This window comes from Tachyglossus aculeatus, chromosome X1, assembly GCF_015852505.1.
Source record: "Tachyglossus aculeatus isolate mTacAcu1 chromosome X1, mTacAcu1.pri, whole genome shotgun sequence".
In the NCBI taxonomy this organism is placed as follows: Eukaryota; Metazoa; Chordata; class Mammalia; order Monotremata; family Tachyglossidae; genus Tachyglossus; species Tachyglossus aculeatus.
The window spans coordinates 108,910,557-108,932,978 of record NC_052101.1 but is presented as its reverse complement, the minus strand read 5'-3'; the positions used below and the strand labels follow the sequence as shown (position 1 = coordinate 108,932,978).

Genomic DNA, 22,422 nt, shown 5'->3' with positions numbered 1-22,422 from the left:
GGCAGGGCAATGAACTTTTTCCTGTTGTATTCTGAAACGTTATTTGTCAAACTGCACAGAACAAACATGATGGGCACCTTCATCCACCACCAAGCAAGTGTGTTGGGGTAATTTATCTGCTGATGGTATTTATTGAATGCATACTTTGTGCAGAGCACTGTACTCAGCTCCTGGGAGAGTACAATACAGGTGGTAGACACAGTCCCTGCTCTCCAGGGATTTAGTCTAACGGGAAACAGGCTACAAAGTACATTATAGGTAAGAGAAGCAACTGAGAATAAAGATATGGACTTACTGGCTGTGTGGTAGTGGGGAATGTAGGAGGAGTGCCTAGCCTGATTGCCTATCGTTGCCCTTAAGGATATTGAAGCAAGAGCTGTGTAGTGGTGGGGATATAGGAGAGTTGCCTAGCCTGATTGTCTATTGTTGCCCTGCATGCTGCCTTCCTTACCCCTTAACTACCACAGCACCAACCAGCTGTTCAGCAGAATCAATCAGTCGTATTTACTGAGTGCTTACTGTGTGCAGAACACTGTGCTCAGGACTGGGTGAGTACAGTATAATAGAGTTGGTAGACACGCTCTCTGCAGAAGATAGGGTAGAGAGTTGGGAGGGGAGGTCATAGGCAGATGGGCAATGTGTCAGAAGGAGGGCGTTGATTTTGGCATTGCAGGTTGGACTTAGGTGCTGTGCTATGATTCTTCCTCTTGGGCGTGGTCTTTCGATTGTTCATGTGGCTTCATGATTTCACTGTATCCTCACCTGAGCTGATACCACAGCCAGTTGTTTAGGAATCCCATTGGAAGGCCCTTCCAGATCACCAAGGTTCTAGGTATATAACCAACCTGGGTTAATCATCATGAACTAGGAAACCTCTGGAACATTATTGTCTTTAGATGAGTTACATTTCTGCCTCCTCTGCTGAGAACTGAATCTGGACAATTCCCAGAGCAGGTTGGTTGTTGGCAATTGTTGCCGGGATGCTCCTGGCTTCATGGACTGGTTTGTTTCAGGCCCCAGTTTGGCCCTACAGACCACTGGGACAGGTGGGGGCCTAAGGGAAGGCTTCCACAGACAGCTTGACTCTGGTCTGTGGCCCTGGAAGCTTTTTGTTCTGCTCCAGGCCTGTGCCAGGCTGATGCACCAAGCCCGTCACAAGTCATTCCTCATGAAAATCATGAACCTGCCCCCGTTTCTGTCACACAACTGATTGCTTGATATCAGTTGCCGCTACTATTGATTTAGGGCCCCAAATACCAGCTACTCTAAGTTGGAGACCTGGCTTCTGCCCTCAAGAAAAAGAAAGTGAAGTTTTCTCCCTCCTCAACTGCCAAGGGGTCTTTTAACTTAAGGGAGGGTTAGGTTCTGCTCAGCTCCATTTGATAAACTCCTTTCTGTTCCTGGTTACTCTTTAGGGTGAGTGGGCACAAATCCTCCAAAAAACCCTTCTAGGAAAAAGCTGAAAATAGCCACGAGGGGGTGGAGAGTTAGTTGGGAGCTTTCTACAAGGAGCGGGGATGATGCTTGTTAGCATCTCCCCACCCCACCCACATTGCCCTGCAGAGGAAAGGACCTGTTTGTTACTGTGGTGATAATGAAATGATTTCCCAGCACAATTCCCTCCCACCACTCTCCCTCACAAAGGGCCAGGTTGCTCCCAGGAACAGGCTGGGTGACAGGCCTGAGCATCTCTGTATTGTGCCTCCAGGGTTGAGGTGGGGGAAGGGGGGCATGGGCCTTCAGAGAGCTCCTTTCCATTGTCTGTATGTGTTTGTGTGAGCATATTTCCACTCACATCCATCCACTCACATGCACATTTTCCTATATCCACCTACACCTATGTGCCCATTTAAACATTTACACAATTGTACATGCATCTATCCACTCAAACACCTTTCCATACAAACTGACAACCCGTTGCTTATGTTCACCCACAGCCATCTCCTCCCCGTACACACTCCTCTAAGCAATCCCATCCCTACCCTTACACAGACTTCTCCAAGGATGCATCTGCCCTTCTCCATCCCTTCCAATTCTAGGCTACTTAAACACTCACATTTCTGAACAAAATGAAATGAGGAAAACAGGCCTCCAAATCCTGACAAGATTCCAATCTGGCCCATGTGGGCTTCAGAGGCTGTGGTCCTTGAACTTGAAACCTAAAGAGATTTGGTCAGGGTTGACTGGTAGGAGCCAGCCTACACACTGTAGCTCTCTCTTGAGAATCCTAGGCCTGATATTGGGAAGTACAGGTGTTGGAAAGAGAATGAAGAAATTGCTGTAGACTTTGTAAAATATTTCTTTGAAGGTGGGATTTGGGGAGAAGATTCATTGTCCACTGACATTCACATATACATCTATAGAGAACATGCATTTATCTGTTAAATACTCACTGAGCCTCAACCTCATCGATCTCGCTGCCAACCCCTTGCCCACATCCTCCTTTTGGTCAGGAATTTCCTCCTCCTTCATATATTACAGACCACCACTCTCCCCTCCTTCAAAGCTTTGCTAAAATCACATCTCTTAGAGAAGCTCTAGTGGAGTCAGAAGGGCCTGTTTCTAATTCCGGCTCTGCCACTTGTCTGCTGTGTGACCTTGTGCAAGTCATTTCATTTCTCTGGGCCTGAGTTACTTTACCTGCAAACTGGGAGTTAAGACTGTGAGCCCCATGTGGGACATGAACCGTGTCCAACCTGATGAGATTGTATCTACCCCAGTACTGATTTCGGTGCCTGGCATATAAGTGCCCATAAAAAAAAAATCTCCTGCAAGGACTCTTCCCCAACTAAGCCCTCATTTTCCCTATTCTCTCTCCCTCCTGTGTCATCTATGTATTTGGATCTGTATCCTTTAGGCACTTGATATTCACCCGATCCTCAACCCCACAGCACTTTTGTCCATATCTGCAATTTATTTTAATATCTGTCTCTCCCTCTGCTTCATGAGCTCCTTGTGGGCAGGGAGTGTGTCTACCTATTCTGTTGTATTATATTCTCCCAAGCACATAGTACAGTACTCTGAACACAGTAAGCACTCAATAAATAACATTAATTGATTAATTTGAATACCCTCTGAGGGATGTAGGTGCACATGGACTTTCCCCTAAATCAATGTGCTACATAGAGCATAAATATGTAGCTGTTTATATAAATCAATCAATCAATCGTATTTACTGAATGCATCAGAGCACTGTATTAAGCGCTTGGGAGAGTACAGTAGAACAATATGGAAGACACATTCCCTGCCCACAACGTGCTAGCTTACAGTTGAGAGGGGAGAGATTACTGCTGCTATATTCATTCATTCATTCAATCGTATTTATTGAGCACTTACTGTTTGCAGAGCATTGTACTAAGCACTTGGGAAGTACAAGTCGGCAACATATAGAGAAGGTCCCTACCCAACAACGGGCTCACAGTCTAGAAGGGGTAGACAGACAACGAAACAAAACATGAAAGATGCATTCCATGTGAAAGTTGGTAGCAAATTTTGTTTCTGGCTTCATTGTGCATCTTTAGTGTATTTGGAGTAAGAATTAAGGAATGTTTTGTGGTGGATCTACACTCACTCCCTTGGTGACCTCATTCGCTCCCACGGCTTCAACTATCATCTCTACGCAGATGACACCCAAATCTACATCTCTGCCCCTGCTCTCTCCCCCTCCCTCCAGGCTCGCATCTCCTCCTGCCTTCAGGACATCTCCATCTGGATGTCTGCCCGCCACCTAAAACTCAACATGTCCAAGACTGAACTCCTTGTCTTCCCTCCCAAACCCTGCCCTCTCCCTGACTTTCCCATCACTGTTGACGGCACTACCATCCTTCCCGTCTCACAGGCCCGCAACCTTGGTGTCATCCTCAACTCCGCTCTCTCATTCTCCCCTCACATCCAAGGCGTCACCAAATCCTGCCGGTCTCAGCTCCGCAACCTTGCCAAGATCCACCCTTTCCTCTCCATCCAAACCGCTACCCTGCTCATTCAAGCTCTCATCCTATCCCGTCTGGACTACTGTATCAGCCTCCTTTCCAATCTCCCATCCTCGTGTCTCTCCCCACTTCAATCCATACTTCACGCCGCTGCCTGGATTGTCTTTGTCCAGAAACGCTCTGGGCATGTTATTCCCCTCCTCAAAAATCTCCAGTGGCTACCAATCTGCACATCAGGCAGAAACTCCTCACCCTGGGCTTCAAGGCTCTCCATCACCTCGCCCCCTCCTACCTCACCTCCCTTCTCTCCTTCTACAGCCCAGCCCGCACCCTCCGCTCCTCTGTCGCTAATCTCCTCACCGTGCCTCGTTCTCGCCTGTCCCGCCGTCGACCCCTGGCCCACGTCCTCCCCCTGGCCTGGAATGCCCTCTCTCCCAACATCCGCCAAGCTAGCTCTCTTCCTCCCTTCAAGGCCCTATGGAGAGCTCACCTCCTCCAGGAGGCGTTCCCAGACTGAGCCCTGGAGCGGAGGGCGGAGCCCCCTCCTTCCTCTCCTCCTCGTCCCCCTCTCCTTCCCCCCGTCTTGCCTCCTTCCCTTCCCCACAGCACCTGTATTTATGATTGTACATATTTATTACTCTATTTTACTTGTACATATCTATTCTATTTATTTTATTCTGTTAATATGTTTGGTTTTGTTCTCTGTCTCCCCCTTCTAGACTGTGAGCCCATTGTTGGGTAGGGACTGTCTCTATATGTTACCAACTTGTACTTCCCAAGCGCTTAGTACAGTGCTCTGCACACAGTAAGCGCTCAATAAATATGATTGATTGATTGATTGGATGTTTGTTTGGTGATTCAGCTATTTTTCTCTTAACACTGAAAACCAGTGCCTTCCTCGCTGTAGTGCTGACTTAGGCGGAGGAAAGATGGAATGGTTTTGGGCTGGGCCAGGATGGTCCATGCCAGTGCTTTCTTGAGCTCCATGCCAGTGCACTGGGCCCAAGGATGAGTGTAGCCTCCAGCAAGAGATCCCCAGGTGTGACTAAGCACACGGTCATGCCTGGGCATCACCTCACACATGTACCAACATGCACGGACTCCCTAGAAGCCAGAATTCAGGGGTCAGGTTGGGCCCCACGTTCATTAGGGGTTTGGTGTGGGCCAGTTTGCAGAAGCTGGGGAATCCAGACCCTAGGTTTCTGGCCTTTGCACAGCTTTCCTTCAGAGTGCCAAGCTGTGTAGCACACCTGTTTCCACTGCAGAAGTATCCATCATTAACACTGCAGACAGATTAGGAGCATCATCTGTTTCAAAGCCTTTTGTGTCAGTCATACCTGCAGAGGAGCCTGATGGTAGTATAGTTCCTGCATCACTTATTCCTCTGCCCTGCTGGCTCCCATGAGGACCTGAGAGAGGGAACCCAACTGGGTCATGTTGAATGTGGATTCATAGTTTTCAATACTGTTAGAGTGTTAACTTTTTGCATTAAGTATGAAGGTCAAGTTCTTCTTGATGAAGATTCCAACCCGGAAATTTTGTTTATCATTGTGGACTTGGGGCTGCTGTTCAGGTAAAAACCCAAAGACCATTTTCAATTTCTTGCAATTGCCAGGTAAAGCAGCTGCTCTGTAGTGGAGCAGCGTGGCCTAGTGGAAAGAGCGTGGGCCTGGGCGTCAGAGGAACTGGGTTCTAATCCTGGCTCCGCCATTTGACTTCTGTGTGACCTTGGGCAAATCACTTAACTTCTCTGTGCCTCAGTTTCCTCATCTGTAAAAAGGAAATACAATACATGTTCCCCCTCCTACTTAGACTGTAAGTCCTATGTGGGACTTAATTATCTTGTATCTTCCCCAGTGCTTAGAACAGTGCTTGACATAGCTTGACACACCACAGTTATTGTTATTATTATTATTTTTATTGTGAGGTTGGCATCACAAATGCTGCACAGTTGACTCTGTCTCCTGAATGCAGTTTTAGGTGCTGGCTACATTCCGGTCCTGTTGGTCTCTAAGAGCATCTCCCTTCAGGGGCAACACTTTGGAAGCTAGATTCAGTGGGCATTCTGTGGTTTAATGGGCTGAAGAAGGAATTGATATGTGACTGCCACCCAATGATCATAATCATTGTGAAATTTGAGTGCTTGCTAAGTGCCAAACACTGTCCTAAGCCTTGGGGTAGATACAGGATACAGGATAATCAGATCCCACATGGGGCTCATAGTCTAAGTAGGAGGAACAGGCATTGAAATCCCCCTTTTACAGATGAGATAACTGAAGCACAGATAATTTAAGTGATTTGCTCAAGGTTGCACAACAGGGAAGGGGCAGAGCCCAGATTAGAACTCAGGTCCCCTGACTCCCAGGACCAGGTTCTTTCCACTAGGCCAAGCTGCTTCCTAAACCACAAACCTCATCTCAGGACAGGAGAAGGGTTCTCAGTGGCATTTATAAGGAAGTAATCTTAGCTTAAACTATGTAATACTAATACTGGAATCTTTATTTTCTAATTTACAGCAGTGTGTGTGTGTGTGTGTGTGTGTGTGTGTGTGTGTGTGTGTGCAGCTGCGACTGTCTTTAGCACCCCCAGGAGCTCTCAGATCTGTTCCACTCAGGTTTCCCCCACCCCCGCCCAGCAACACACACATGCCTCCACTCTTCAAGATTCAGTTTAGACTAAATCTTACCTAGACTATAATCCCCATGTGGGACAGAGACTATGTCCAACCTGATTATCTTGAATCTACTGTTTGGCAGGAATAAGGCACTTAACAAGTGTTATAATTGTTATAGAAAGTTAGAGAGTATCTGTGCACTCCTTTCCCTTCCCACACAAGCCACATCTCTAACTGAAGTCTCATGGAGCTCAGATTCAGTCTTTTCAGGGGGAAAGGAGAGTTGCTTTTCTTAGCGATTATGGAGAGGATTGGTGGAAACTAGGGGAGAGGTGACGTAGCTGCATGAAAAAGGGACTGGGTAATGTCTGCTCCGCTGCCCAATTCTTCCCACCTCAACTGCCATCGGTGCTGTGGGGCTAGGGGTGTGAGAGTGCTGAATAAAGGGAGCAAGTCAGGGTGATGCCGAAGGGAGTGGGAAAGGAGGAAATAAGGGCTTAGTAAGGGAAGGCCTCTTAAAGAAGATGTGCTTTCATTAAGGCTTTGAAGCCGGGGAGAGTAATTGTCTGTCGGTTATGAGGAGGGAGAGCGTTCCAGGCCGGAGGCAGGACATGAGCAAGAGACCGGTGGTGAGGTAGACAAGATCGAAGTACAGTGAGTAGATTAGCATTAGAGGAGCAAAGTATATGGGCTGGGTTGTAGTAGGAGAGTAGTGAGGTGAGGTAGGATGGAGTAAGATGATTGCTTTAAAAACCAGTGGTGAGTAGTTTCTGTTTGATGCAGAGGTGGATGGGCAACCACTGGAGGTTCTTGAGTGGGGAATCCTGGACTGTCTCCCCCTCTAGACTGTAAGCTCCTTGTGGGCATGGAATGTGTCTACCAATTCTGTTATATTGTGCTCTCCCAAGTGCTTAGTACAGTGCTCTGCACACAGTAAGCACACAATAAATACAATTGATTGATTAATCTCAGGACTGAGGCTCTTTTCTTTGCCCAAACGGCACTTTTTACCTCAAGCCACTTAGAGGTATGCAGGCTTCCAGCCTTCCAAGTAGTGAGATTGGTCTTGCAGTTAGCAAATGTCACTGCCTGTGGACAGAGGGGCAGAAGGAGCTGCATGAGGCTTAGCAGATGGAGGAGTCACTGGGCTATGCCTCCCTGCCTCCCCTGCAGCTTCCTGGCTCTGGGCATCACTGTGTGGCCAGGACTCTGCTGGGAGAGCTGATGCTGACTCCTCTGTGGTGATTGCTTCATGCTGCCTCACTGTTGGTTAGGGAGAATTGGAAAGGGATGTATTCATCCAGCTTGGCAAAATAGATCACTTGAAACATTTGAGCCTCAAAAACGGTTAGGCTGTAAAATGTGGGCAGCTCCACTCCCACCCACTTCCTTTACTGCTCCCTAGCCCATTAGCCCAACTGTGAAGCTAATCTCTTGCACTCTACTACCTAGAGCCTAAAAGAAGCCAGGCAGTGGGTCTAAAGGATAATTAAACTCTCTCTCTCCTTTCCCTTTGGGTTTTGCTTTCTGGAGACTATGGAAGCAGGAGAGTTGTGAGTGTGTTTGTGGCAGGCTGACCCGGTGCTGTGTCCTTGCGAGACCACTGTGGGAGGGAGCACTGGGAATTGTGGCTAGGACAGCAGTCGCTTTCGGGGGGGCCAAGCTAACTTGGGAGGTCAAATGATCATGGAAATAGTTGGACAGCCATATCTAGGCTAAGAGAAGCCAGCCTCTGCCTGAAGCCCACCCCACACCCGTTCAGACCTCCTGCTCTCCCTGCAAACCCAACCTAAAGGGAATAGAAGGGAAGGAAGAGCGCATTCAATTTCTTTGAGGCCCATTTCCTGGTTTCCATCAACCCGTGGCCTGGTTCCTCTTCGACTGCGGTGTAATATTCATTGTCAAAGCTGCATGAGACAAAGAAAACCCACCACACAGGATTTCCCCCCGATTTACTTGAACTGAGCCCTGGGCTGGGAGTCAGGGTGGACTCATCTCTTTAACACTCCTTCTGAAAATCAGCTAGGCTGTCGGTTCCCAGGGCAGCCGAACCTGGACGTGTGACCGGGACTCCCCCTGTGCTCAACTGTGAATAGTTTTGCCAAATTGGGTGATTTTAAGGTGTTGCTCTGCCAGGGCCCAGGGAGCTGGAATGGGTTTTTATCTACCAATTGCTGTCTGATGCTGTTTGAGCAGCTCATATTTCTGAGCCACCAGCCAGGCTACTGTGCTGGAGGGAAATTATCCCCTACATCAGTGGTTTTGTTACCGTGTGGTGTACATTATTGGCAATTTGAATGCTCTTGGATAAAAATAGAAAAGTTAAGTCGTTTTTCCAGTTTTGGTGGATATGAAATAGAGGGAAAAAAAAGCCCCCATTGTGTATCTGCAGCTTGCTCATTAAGGAGGGAAACGATGTTGAGTCCTCCCCCTGGCATTTCGGTTTTCTAAAGAGGAAGCAAATACATTCAGGGATTTACATCGGTTTCCTTACCCCTTGTCTTTTTATCTCCTTAGAATCCTTTTTTAGGATTCCCTTAGGAATCAGCAATAATGTGCCCAGACCGACACACTCACAGGCCCCAGTACTGAACCCGAGGCACCAGATTTTTGTAAGCCCAAAGCGGGAAGGGGACAGGCTTTCAGGGGAAAGGCTGAAAGGCAGGAAAGACAGGCAAACAGACAGAAAAAACAAAGGAAAGAAAAGATCAGAAGAAGACAGAGAAAGAGGACGTGGGGCAGGAGTAGTGTGGCCAATCAACCAATGCTATTTATTGAGCATCTGCTCTAGGCACTTGGGAGAATACAATAAAGTAGATGTGATCCGTGCCCTCAGGGAGTTTACAGTCTAGAGGGGAGAAAGACATTAAAATAAATTTCTGATAGGAGGAATTAATGGAGTATATAAGATTTGTACCTACGGAGGTTATGGGAACCTCAGTGCTTAATGGCAGAAGAGCTGAAGTGTCAGGTGCAGGGGCCAGAGGGATATGGTGGGGCAATGAGAGATTAATCAGGAAAGGCCTCCTGAGAGAGACATGATCACAGAAGTGCCTTGAAGGATGGGGGAGAGCTGAGGTCTGTCAGATATGAAATGAGGTGGGGGAAGGGGGAAAATCCAGGCAGTGGGGAGGGTGTGAAGACCTTTGTAGATAATAATGATAATAATGGCATTTATTAAGCACTTACTATGTGCAAAGCACTGTTCTAAGCGCTGGGGAGGTTACAAGATGATCAGGTTGTCCCACGGGGGGCTCACAGTCTTAATCCCCATTTTACAGATGAGGCAACTGAGGCACAGAGAAGTTAAGTGACTTGCCCAAAGTGACACAGCTGACAATTGGCAGAGCCGGAATTTGGACCCATGACCTTTGACTCCAAAACCCGTGCTCTTTCCACTGAGTCATGCTGCTTCTCCCATAGGCACAAAGGCACAAAACAGAGAAGTGGCAGAGCTAGGACTAGAACTCAGACCCGTGCTCTATCCACTAGGCCACATTGCTTCTCTTGAAGCCACCTACTTGAGAAGAATGAAATATGCAAACCAGGATGTAGGGAGAGAAGAAGAAAGATAAGCTGGAGGGAGAACGCTGATAGAGCCCGGGCCCGGGAGTCAGAAGGACCTGGGGTTTAATCCCGCTCTGCAAAACACATGGCTCTGCTGAAAAATGTGCTATTTGCAACCTCCCCCCCTCAATTTTCTGTACTCTTTGGTAAGAAAAGGAGTTGGAAACTAGCTCCATAAAAAAGACTTTCACTCTGCAGTGTAGACTGTATTTGCTTTTGTATTCTGTCACTTGAAGGCTCCAGTATCCTATAAGTCAGTCCCTTGTTAAGAAGTCTTTTTTTTTTCAACGCACTATCAGTATGTGTACTGATATGGTGCTAGGAGGGTATTTCTGTGGAAGGCATTTGAATGACAACATCAGAAAGGACACTCCATCCAGTTTAAAGCCCCAGAAAGGCAGCCATGCTTTCTCTTACAAAATTGCTTTACAGACTCATTGTAGGCAGGGAATGTGTCTGTTTATTGTTATATTGTACTCTCCCAGGCGCTTAGACGAGGAACAGCGTGGCATAGTGAGAAGCAGCATGGTTTGGTGAATAGAGCATAGGCCTGGGAATCAGAAGGTTATGAATTCTAATCCTGGCTCTGCCACTTTGACTGCTGTGTGACCTTGGGGAAGTCACTTCACTTCTCTGTACCTCAGTTACCTCATCCGTAAAATGAGGATTGAGACTGTGAGCCCCATGTGAGACAGGCACTGTGTTCAACCCGATTTGCTTGGCAGGGAGGCAGGCCCGCAGGCTGGCAGGCCGGCTGGGCACAGCCGGGCACAGCCAGGGGCAGGCAGCCGGAAGAACCTGGAGATGAGGTGACTGAAGCACAGAGAAGTCAAGTGACCTCCCTAATGTCACACAGCAGACAAGTGGCAGAGCTAGGATTAGAACCCATGACCTCCGACTCCTGAGCCCAGGCTCTTTCCACTTCCTGGCTTCCACGGAGAAGAGAATGAGCTTGTCTCTGTGTTGACACCGGATTCATCAGTGGGTCCCAGGGAATGTGGGATTGAGTCATGGATCTGGCTACAAAAGACTACAGAAATCTCTCTTGGACCCAGACCCGAAATCAGGAAGCAGGAGAGCAACAAGCCGGATGAGGTAACTGAGGGACAGAGAAGTAAAGTGACTTGCCCAAAGTCACACAGCCGACAAGTGACGGAACCGTGATTAGAACCCAGGACCTCCGACTCCCATCCCGGGCTCTTTCCATTGAGCCACGCTGCTTCTGTATGTAATGATGTTTTGTGTATATAGTACTGATGTAGTATACAGCTATAATTCTGTTTATTCTGATAGTATTGACATTTGTCTACTTATTTTGTTGTGTGTCTGATACTGAACAGACACGTGAGACCATGTGATATATTGGACACTCGATGTGATATGCACCATATTGCGAAAGTCTGCCTAAGTCTGCCTGAATCTGGAGTGCTTCTCTAGGGGAGAACCTTCTCTCCCCGCCCCCCCCCCCCCACCTGCTCCAAATTGTGTCCCCTCCCAGGCCCCTGTGAACATGGGGGCTGCTTCTGAGCTTAGGGACTTGGCAGGAGCAATTGAGGTGAAGGGAGGCTCGGCACTAAAATAAAAAATCCCAATCATGAGGGTGTTCAAGTCTGTATCCATGCCATAAAGGGGACAGAACAGCTGAAAAGAGGATGAGTGGCCCAATTAGGCAAAGGGAGTTGGTTTAAAGAGATCTACTATCCATACACTCTCCCCTTCCTGAACCAAGCCTGGAAGCCATTGGTCCTGGGGTCCAGTGCCATCGCAGACTTGGGTTGGGGAGGGGGCAGTTTGAGAAGAACTGCTGAGGGGGTTGATCATTCACTTTTCAAACTCCCCCCAGCCCAAGACTATGAAATCTGAATTGTCCAGGGCCACCTAATTTGGTGATTCTATGGGCATGAGGCTGTTATGTGCTAACCCTCCCTCATTCAGAGCCCAATTCACTCCCCCCTAAAACTGCCTCTAGGGGAGTCAAAGATAAGGGGTCAGAGTCAGGGAGGAGGAACAAAGAAAGGGCCACAATGAGGCAAGAACACATGTCCAGATTAATTCTATTGTGTTCCATCATTTCTGCTACCAAAACATGGGTATTGTAATTATTATTGTTATTATATTTGTTGAGCGCTTTCTAGGTGTCAAGCACTGTTCTAAGCCCTGGAGCAGATACAGTTTAATCAGGTTGAACACAGTCCCTATCTCACTTGGGGCTCACCGCCTAAAGTGGAAGGGAGAACAGGTATTGACTCTCCATTTTACAGTTCAAGAAACTGAGGCACAGAGAAGTTAAGTGATTTGCCCAAGATTACACAGCAAGCAATTGGCAGAATCAGGATTAGAACCCAGGTCCTCTGACCCCCAGGTCTGTGCTTTTTCCACAGAGCCCTCTGCTTGTCTCTTTGTTAGTGGGATTTCCCATAGCCAAACCCCGTCTTCCTGGCAAGACTGGGTGGCAGTGGTGGGTGGCAGCAGCAGTGAGTTGCATTTCTGGCATGGCCTGGGTGGCAGCAATGGAGAACAGCAGTGGCAGGAAGCCAGAGAAAACTGCACCCATCTGGTCAACTCAGAAGTGACCCTGGTCTGGGAACTTCTGGTGTATCTGACCATGCTGGAAACTCCTGACCTTGGGTAGAAAGGCCAGTTCAGTTGCAGTAGCAATGGCAGTAGTAACAGCAGTTTTCTGCCACCTTTGCTACAGCAGCTAAAGAGTTCTCTCCTGCCTCCCCAGCCACAGAGTGGGACCCTTAATGGATGTTACTGTAGGCAGCTTCATCCTGGGAAGCAGCATGGCTTAGTAGAAAGAACCCCAGGCCTAGGATTGAGGACTTTTTTTTTAACGATGGTACTTGTTAAGTGCTTACTACATGGCAAGCAGTGTTCTAAGCACTGGGGTTGATACAAGTTAATCAGGTCAGATACAGTCCCTATCCTACATGGGGCTTATGGTCTAAGTAGGAAGGAGAAGAGGTATTGAATCTCCATTTTGCAGTTGAGGAAACGAGTCAAGTGACTTTAAGTGACTTGCCCAAGGTCACGCAACAGGCGAGTGATGGAACTAGGATTGGAACCCAGGTCCTCTGGCTCACAAGTCCATGCTTTCCTTTAATAGTTTAATAGGTGTTTCCCCATTTCTCTTAAGATTTCCCTGAAAATGGTCACCCTCCCCAGGGATTCAGGTTTAATAGAGTCCACTAGCCCATGCTGCTTCCACCTTTAGGGCCTGGGTTCTACTCTCCGCTCTGCCACTTGCCTGGGGTTTGACCTTGGGCAAGTCTCCTCACTTGGGCAAGCCTGTGCCTCAGTTTCCTTCTCTGTAAAATGGGGATTAAATACCTGTTCTCCTTTTTACTTAGACTGTGAACTCCATGAGGGATAGGGAACTGATTATCTTGTCTCTACCCCAGCACTTAGTGCATCCAGTGCTTGGCACATAATAAGCACTTAACAAATGCTTCTATTATTATTATTATCATCCTCACCACCATCATCATCATCAACAGCATTTATAGGTGAAAAAGGGCCCTGCTCTCAAGAAGGTTACAATTTAATAGGGTAGATGAATGGACATATATAGCCAAATAATAGAAAAGTCTAACTACAGTAGGAAGGGCAGAACATCAAAAAGCATATGGTATTTGTTAAGCGTTTACTATGTGTCAAGTACCATTCTAAGCGCTGGGGTAGACACAAGATAATCAGGTTGGACACAGTCCCTGTCCCACATGGGGCTCACAGTCTTAATCCCCATTTTTCAGATGAGATAACTGAGGCACAGAGAAGTGAAGTGACTTGCCCAAGGTCAAGCAAGAGACAAGTGGCTGAGCTGAGATTAGAACCCAGATCCTTCCGACTCCGAGGCCCGTGCTCTACCCACTAGGCCGTGCTGCTTCCCAAGCATGAACCGCCTACCCAAATGGTAAGCTCTGATTGCCTCAATGGAGGTGCACCTGAAGATGCCATCACATCCTTACAGTAGAAATAATAGTGTTTATTGAGCCTTTTCTGTGTACAGTAAGGGTTCTAGACTAGACTGTCCCCTCTAGACTGTAAGCTCACTGTGGGTAGGGACTGTGTCAACCAACTCTGTTATATTGTACCCTCCCAAGCACTTAGTCTAGTACATTGCACACAGTATGCACTCAATATGATTGATTGAATGCAGAGCACTGAACTAAGCACTGGGAAAGAGTGGGAATTAGACACAGAACACAGACCTTGTCCCTCAAGAGGCTCACAATCTACCAATAGTGAGGACCAGCTTATGCACATAACTCCACAGAGCCACAAATGCTTTTCCAAAGTATTTTCTTCAGAGACAGGGATTTTGGATTTTGCCTACTGTATAAAAAGTTCACCCTCTTTGCAAATAGATCAGTTTTCTGTACAGAGGATGGTGGCCTCCTGCTGTGCCTTAGCTCTTTGCTTTGTTTATCATTCTTCTGCGAGATTAGCATTGGTTTCTTGGCTTAGGCACATAGGCTTGATGTAAAGGCGATGTATATGCTCTGCTGGGTGTTTCTTCGTGCTGGCTGTTTAAGAATTCTGCAGGCACCCAACAGCCAAACCGGGTGTTCCGGTCATGATGTGGGCCTAAGCTGTACACTCGGAGTCAGTTGGTATGGTAGACATTGCTTTGTTTCATATTTTTAGCCAGGCAAATTTGGGCAAGCCCACAACCCAAAAACCTTTCAGGATCACTTCCATTTTCTTCACATCTCCTGTGCTGCAGTTTGCATATTGTCACCAATGACCTTAGCTGGTGGCTCTTCATGGGTTTGATGTTTCTACCTGAATCCTGACTCTCTTTAAAACTGTTCAGCTACCTCTTCAATGCCATGTTTGGTTTTCCTCTTCCAATAGAAAGCAGAAAAAAAGTGTCCACAAGCTAGAAAACCTGTATTATGCAAATGCCTCCTGGTGAGCTGAGCCTCATCCATCTGTTTAAATCTATGTATGTACAACTGAGTAAAAATACTATTATTTAACCTTTGTGGCCCAATTTGCAAGAAAAAGAAAAAAATCAATTTCCACTGGGACTTAAAGCTGGTTGGTAAAACAAAGCCTGCATATGCAGTAAATCTCTTGATGGTCCCTTTAGTAATTCACATGCAAAAAGAGGATAGAAATGAGTAGGCAGTTAAATACAGCATATCCTAAAACAGAAGGGCCTGAAATCAAGTTATTTTTAGTCTATAATTAATTTGCAAATTTCTCAGATGAAATCCTGAGCTTAGATTTTGAAAAAAAAATGCAGTCCTTCAATCTTGAAATAGATTCTTTTCTGCTAAATGTACAACAGAAATGCAGTTCCTCCCTTCTTCCCCGTCTTTTCTGGCAAGTATTTTGATTAAGGGTTTTGCACACATACAACGGGCACTGAAATGTAACAAGCATAGCCATTTAAATGGTAATAAGATGAAATAAGAAATGCATAAATGCCGATCTTATAAGAATATACTAATGGCTAATAAAAGAGAGCAGCAGGGAAGGTGAAGAGTATCTGCATTGCAAAAACGTATTCATTCTTTGCTAAGGGGCCACTTGTACAAAGAAGCAGTGTTGCCTAGTAGCCATCCCAGTGCCAGGACTCTAAATTCTAACTTTTAGCTTCAGCTAGCAGTTCATTGTGTGACCCTAGGTAAACTACTTAATCTCTCTGCACCTCAGCTTTGCTAAATGCCCTGTGGGAATGCTTATCAGCGTGCTGAACACGGTGGTTACTGAAGAGTAATTAACAAGTGTGGTGAAGGGAATTATGAGATTCATTGCAGCTAATGCTAAGTTAGAATAGCAACCCAGTTAAAGTCAGCAATTTTCTTTCTTTTTTTTCCCTCACAATAAATACGTCATGAAAATGTGTGTGGCTTTGGGGCAAGTTTCTCAACTTTTCTGACTTTGTGTCCTGAAATGGGGAGACGTTCATAGCCTCCTGATAATATCTGAGAAGCGCTCTGAGACTCTGGAAAACCGAAAACAGAAAAGTTTGGCTGTGCAAAATAAAATGCACTCTATTAAACCTGAATCCCTGGGGAGGGTGACCATTTTCAGGGAAATCTTAAGAGAAATGGGGAAACACCTATTAAACTATTAAAGGAAAAAACCCTCTAGGCAGGTGCCATGGGTTTTGCTACTGTTGTTCTCTACCAAGAACTTAGTCCAGTGCTCTGCACCCAGTAGGCACTCAGTAATACCAGAGAAGCAGCATGGCTCAATGGAAAGAGCATGGGCTTCGGAGTCAGAGGTCATGGGTTCAAATCCTGCCTCAACCACTTGTCAGCTGTGTGACCTTGGGCAAGCCACTTAACTTCTCTGTGCCTCAGTCACCTCATCTGTAAAATGGGGATTAAGACTGTGAGCCCCACGTGGGACAACTGATCACCTTGTATCCTCCCCAGTGCTTAGAACAGTGCTTTGCATATAGTAAATGCTTAACAAATGCCATTGTTGTTATTATTAATGATTGATGTTGTTATGCAGCCAACATCAGAATTTGGTTATAGAAGGCATTGGGTAAATCAATAACTTAATTTTACAAGAACACAAGATAATACAGAGACAGTGGAGAAAAATCTTAAATTCCTTTCAAAATGAAAGTTTTCATTTCTTTTTTTGGATGAAGTGGTGTAAAATTTCCCCAGTGTCTTTTTAATATTTCTGGTTTTCCAGCTGTGAAATAAGTTGCTGGGGCATTCACAAGCCCATCCTCAGCTGTGACACAGTCTTGAGTCCCAGAAGACTGATCACAATGAATAACCCCAGATTTACCAGCGATCAAGTATTCAAAAGTGATTTGTTGAGAGACAGAGAGGCAGAGAAAGTCCAGCCTGGTGGATTCAGAAATTATCAGCAGGTTTAAGAGGGGCTTGGAGAGATTCATGGCCAGCAGTCAATGAATTGATCAGTGGTATTTACTGAGTGCTTATGTAGAGCACTTGGGAGAGAGTGGTAGATACAACTCATTCATTCATTCATTCAATTGTATTTATTGAGCACTTACTGTATGCAGAGCACTGTACTAAGCGCTTGGGAAGTACAAGTTGGCAACATATAGAGATGGTCACTACCCAACAGTGGGCTCACAGTCTAGAAGGGGGAGACAGACAACAAAACAAAACATATTAACAAAATAAAATAAATAGAATAAATATGTACAAGTAAAAAAATTAATTAATAGAGTAATAAATATGTACAAACATATATACAGATGCTGTGGGGAGGGGAAGGAGGTAAGGCGAGGGGATGGGGAGGGGGAGGAGGGGGAGAGGAAGGAGGGGGCCTAGTCTGGGAAGGCCTCCTGGAGGAGGTGAGCTCTCAGTAGGGCTTTGAAGGGAGGAAGAGAGCTAGCTTATCCCTGCACACAAGGAGCTTACAGTCCACAAGGAAATACAGGCATCAAATTACAGATAGGAGAAAATGGCAGGATATAAGGATATGAACTTAATTGATAAGGGTGGGGTGAATATCAGTGCTTAAAGGAGTACAGACCCAAGTGAGTAGGCAGCACAGAAGGGAGAGTGAGTAGGGGAAGGCCTCTTGGAGGAGATGTGATTTGAAGGTGGGGAGAGTTCCCTGTCAGATACAAAGGAGGAGGGAGTTCCAGGCCAGAGGCAGGGCATGTGCATCGGTGGTGAGATAGGTGAGATCCAGGTGCAGAAAGTAGATTGGCATTAAAGGAGTGAAATGAATGGGCTGGGTTGTAGTAGGAGATCACTGAGGTGAGGTAGGAGGGGGAGAGCTGATTGAGTGTCTTAAAGCCAATAGTAAGGACTTTCTGTTTGATGTGGAGGTGGATGAGGAGGAGTGGGAAAAACACTGATTTTTTTTTAGAATAACGATCTGGACAGTAGAGTGAAATCTGGAGTGGAGAGACAAGAGGCAGGGTGGTCAGCAAGGAAGCCGATGCAGTTCTCCGGGTGGGAAATAAGTGCTTGGATCAGGATAGTAGCAGTTTGGAAGAAGAGACTGTAAGCTCGTTGTGGGCAGGGAATGAGTCCGTTTGTTGTTGTACTCTCCCAAATGCTTAGTGCAGTGTTCTGCACACATTGTGCTCAATAAATATGATTGACTCACTGACTGACTAGTGAGAAGGAAGAGGGGAAAGTTAAGCATACAAGATGGTTGGTCCCTAACCATGAGGGTGGATGTCAAAGAAGTCAACCAGCATATGTTTCTTCTAAGCATTCTTTTCTTCTGTCAGTGAGAATACTGGACTGGGTGGACCAATAAAGCCATTGCTCAGAATCTCATGTTCTTATGCTTGCTAAAAGGAATCCAAACCCGACTCTCCAGAAAGAGTTCTGTCATATCCTTGAAATCACCATTTCTTCTGGTCATAAACTTTTTGCTCCAATGGGATAATGCTCAGTTGTTCATTACGTCTTAAAATTGTTGAGCCTAGTAGGAATCTTAACAACGTAATGACATGAATTCACCTCCCAGTCTGTAGGATAACATCTCAGTATCCTGGTTCTTGTATTATTTTCTGTGGTCAAGGAGCCTGCTGCATAGATCAGTTTGGACAGCCTACTATGGAGTTGATTTCATGGCCTGGGAATACTGAATCAGCCTCTTTTCTGGTCCTGTTTGCCCACAGCCTCTGACCACTCCAACCTATTCACTTCACAGACCCTCTTCTTGCAACATCTCTCTACACACTCTCTCTACGTACCCATCTCCCTCCACTTTAAGAAGAAACTCCTTGGCTTTGGGACTCTACATCAGTTCTCTCCATCTCGCATGTCAACTCTCTGCATCCATTCTTCACACCTCACAAACTCACCTTCTAACATTCTTGCCTCCGAACCTTCTCTTATGTTGTTCCCCCAGCTTGGAACTTCCTCCCCTGCAAATCTTACAAACCACAGCTCTCCCCATCTTCAAAGCCCTCCCCACAACTGACCTACCTCCTCCCAAAAGCCCTCTCTGATTAATGCACAGCACTCCAAATCACATCAACCCAACAGCTACCCTTAGTACTTTATAGCCATCCTTAGCACTCTCCTCAGGTATATATTGAATGTACAATTATTCATTCTGATTTATTCTTATATTTCATCCTGACCTATTGATGTTACTGCCTGTTAGATCTTTGTTCTTCCTCCTGCACCTACTGGTTTTTACAGAATTTTGTCTGTCAGTAATCCCCTCTGGTAGATTGGATTGTAAGCTCCCTGAAGGCAGGGGACATAGGTTTTATTTCTGCTGTCCTCCGGTAATCTACCCCCACCCCCCCCATTACAGTGCTTTGCATGCAGGAGACACTCAATAAAGGTCATTGATTGATCCATGTCAGTAAGTGTGCAGGGGTGCATCTCATTGCAAAGTGAAAGAGCTTTATGTGTGAAACTCATTTACAGCCAAACTGACTGCAGCATAGGGCTGGTGCTGCCCACCTGGGAACCAGCTGTTGCTGCTGCTGCAGTCTTCATTGCTCGCATTTGCCAGCTATTTTCAGGATTGCTCTTGAGCCCGTTCACCTCCCAGAGAGCCCTAGGTGGCTCTTCAGTCAAAAATCTTCAACCCCCTCCCCCCAGTGGAATAGCCCCAGTAGACACACCCTTCCTTCTAGCTGTTCTAATTCTCCCCCACTACCCTGGTAAGATGTGGATAGAACTCTGAGTTCGGTGGGCAAAGATTTATTACAAATCTTTTTATATACTCCTTTAACATTCTTCTTTTCAGCTGCCTGTTCTCGTCTGGCATTGAATTGTTGTCATTACAAGTGATAATTATGTTATGTGGACTGAAGTTATTACAAATGACAATTTAGATAGTATGTGCAAATTGATTGTCATTATTATTTTCAAATTAATTGTGAAGTGACGTTTTGCCATCAGCCGTTATTAGAAAACAGCAGTGCCAAAATAATAAAATAACATTTATAATGATTCTCCATTTTTATCTGCTAAGTTTAATTACAAGACTTCTATTTATTTTAGGACCCTAATGAGAATTATTATGCTTGCTATCTACAAGCCCTTTCATAATGCAGTGCTTAATAAATGTGCCATCATTGAACACTTTGCTCTTCCTCGCAATTTCCTGAGCCAAGACCTAGCTAGCCCCCATGGCAGTCTCATTTGCTTGAGCAACTTTCTTGAAAGCAGATTGCTGAGCTGCAAGTTCTGTATGTAGCTGTTCCAGTTTTTGCTTCTGTGGCAACAGTGTATTGTAAGAGCTATGGGTTGCCTTGTTGCACTTGAGGTTGTGCACTCTAACAACGGCTACTGCGTTGATACTGCATATCAAGCACAAAATCTTGTCCTCTCTGGACTACAAAGTAGAAAAAACTTCTTTCTTATTCAGACTTCAGTGCTTTTTCTTTACAGGTTGCAGGCTTCAAGCACAAGTAAAACTCTGGTGAAGAGGCAAGGTAATAGCAGAGAGATTATTGTACTTATATAGGTATAGCAAGCTGGGTCCTGTATGTGCATTTTGGAAGTATTTTTTACCTGCATATCTCTGAGTATGACATAAAACTACACAGTGTGCATGTACAGTGCAGTGTGCATCCAATTGCAGCAATCTCTCAGTGCTTCCACTCTTCGCTTTCCAAGGTCTTGTTGTGTCTTCAGACTAAGAAGTAGGATTTTCTGGTGGATAGAGCCCAGAACTAGGAGACCCAGGACCTGGGTTCTAACCCTGCTCTACTACTTGCTTACTGTGTGACCTTGGGCAAATCACTTAATTTCTCTGTGCCTCAGTCTCTTCATCTGTAAAATGGGGCTGAAATTCCTGTTCTCCTTCCCTCTTAGATTGTGAGTGCTATGCTGTGTGGGACAGGGACTGTGTCTGATCTGATTATCCTGCACCTACCCCACTGCTTAGCGCGTAGTAAGTGCCAAACAAGCATCACAATATTGTTATGAGAGTAGCAGCAGCAGCAAGTACCAAATTTAAGGAGAAAACAGGCATTTAATGGTCCAAATCTTTTCCTTCAAGTAAAATAAATCTCAGTCACTAAAAAGAAGGAATTTGGGGTCATGAGCAGCACTTGGGGTAGTTTGATAAAGAACCCCTGTGAAGTATTTTAGAAGTGGCAGTGATATCCAGTCACTATTTTCCTCTACATTTTTGTTTACAGTGCTTATTAAAATGATTTTATTATTGTGTTGGATTAATAATAATAATAATAGTAATAATGGCATTTGTTAAGCGCTTACTATGTGCCGAGCACTGTTCTAAGCGCTGGAGTAGATACAAGGTAATCAGGTTGTCCCACGTGGGGCTCACAGTCTTATTCCCCATTTTACAGATGAGGTAACTGAGGCACAGAGAAGTCAGGTGACTTGCCTAAAGTCACACAGCTGATCAGTGGTGGAGCTGGGATTAGAACCCACGACCTCTGACTCCCAAGCCCAATCTCTTTCCACTGTGCCACACTGCTACTCTATTAATAGAAACAATACAATGTGTTCTTCACAAGTGCCTTAGTAAACTACAGTTATGAGAAGTCCGGCCCCCCAGAAAAAATGATTGCTTTTATCCAACAGCCATGTGGCCTGGTCCAGTCTGATGTCATGCTAAACAAAATGCCTTCTGAATTTAACAGCACGGAAGATCAGGAGTCTTGACTACAAGCTTCTACTCCCAACTCATCTGTTAATTTAGTTGTCAAGGATTACCGATCCAAGTCCCTAAATGTCCCTGTGCCTCAGTTTTCTGACTGGTGTTGTTGATCCTCAGCTTACTTCAAGCTTCACTTGAATCTTTTAAGGTCCCAAAGAAAGATATTAGAACAAGCGTTTGCAGTGGTACCAACTTTTCAGTTTTGAGTACAGGGGTGAAAAGTAGGGGTTGGGACTTGGAGGGGAGGGTTGTGGGATGGGGTTTGAGAGTAACATGCAGGTTGGCCCCAAAGGCTAATGGAATAGAAAACCTGATTTGAAGTCTCTTGAGCCCTTGTCCTTGTCATAAATATGGGATGAGCAAGGGGAAAATCTGGGATGAGCAAGGCTGGGAATCTGGCCCAAAATGCTTATGGGCACAACCTATGGCTTTCTCCACACCTGGGAACCCAAATGACCAAGGGCCCCATTGAACCCATGCAGTTGCCACCTAGGAACATTGGAACTTTTAAGAGTAAAGTTATATTACTGACTGCAATGGAATTTTCGGTTTCATGAGGGGATGGAGTTAGTCATCTCTAACCACTGGCAGAGTGTAGAGACACAGGTGGGAAAGGCATCTTGTTTCTGTTTTTGAATCCACAAGGAGATATTTGTGATAAACAAACACATGATGAATGTCTTGAAGGCTCATTATTAGGTGCAATGGGCTGAAATCCTTTGCTCGAGGGAGATGTGGTGGAAC

The 22,422-nt window shown here is 45.8% G+C and overlaps 1 protein-coding gene across 10 annotated transcripts in view; it reads left to right on the top strand.

Annotated features, from left to right (window-relative positions):
* ATP2B2 (ATPase plasma membrane Ca2+ transporting 2) overlaps window positions 1-22,422 on the top strand; it is a 587,231-nt gene that overhangs the window by 351,336 nt on the left and 213,473 nt on the right. The window contains exon 1 of one of the 10 annotated variants that reach the window (XM_038740347.1): window positions 13,963-14,026. The exons of the other annotated variants lie outside the window; for them this stretch is intronic. The gene's annotated coding sequence lies outside the window, so the exon portion shown is untranslated. Of the gene's footprint in view, window positions 1-13,962; window positions 14,027-22,422 lie in introns of those variants that run through there. 10 annotated transcript variants of the gene reach the window in all.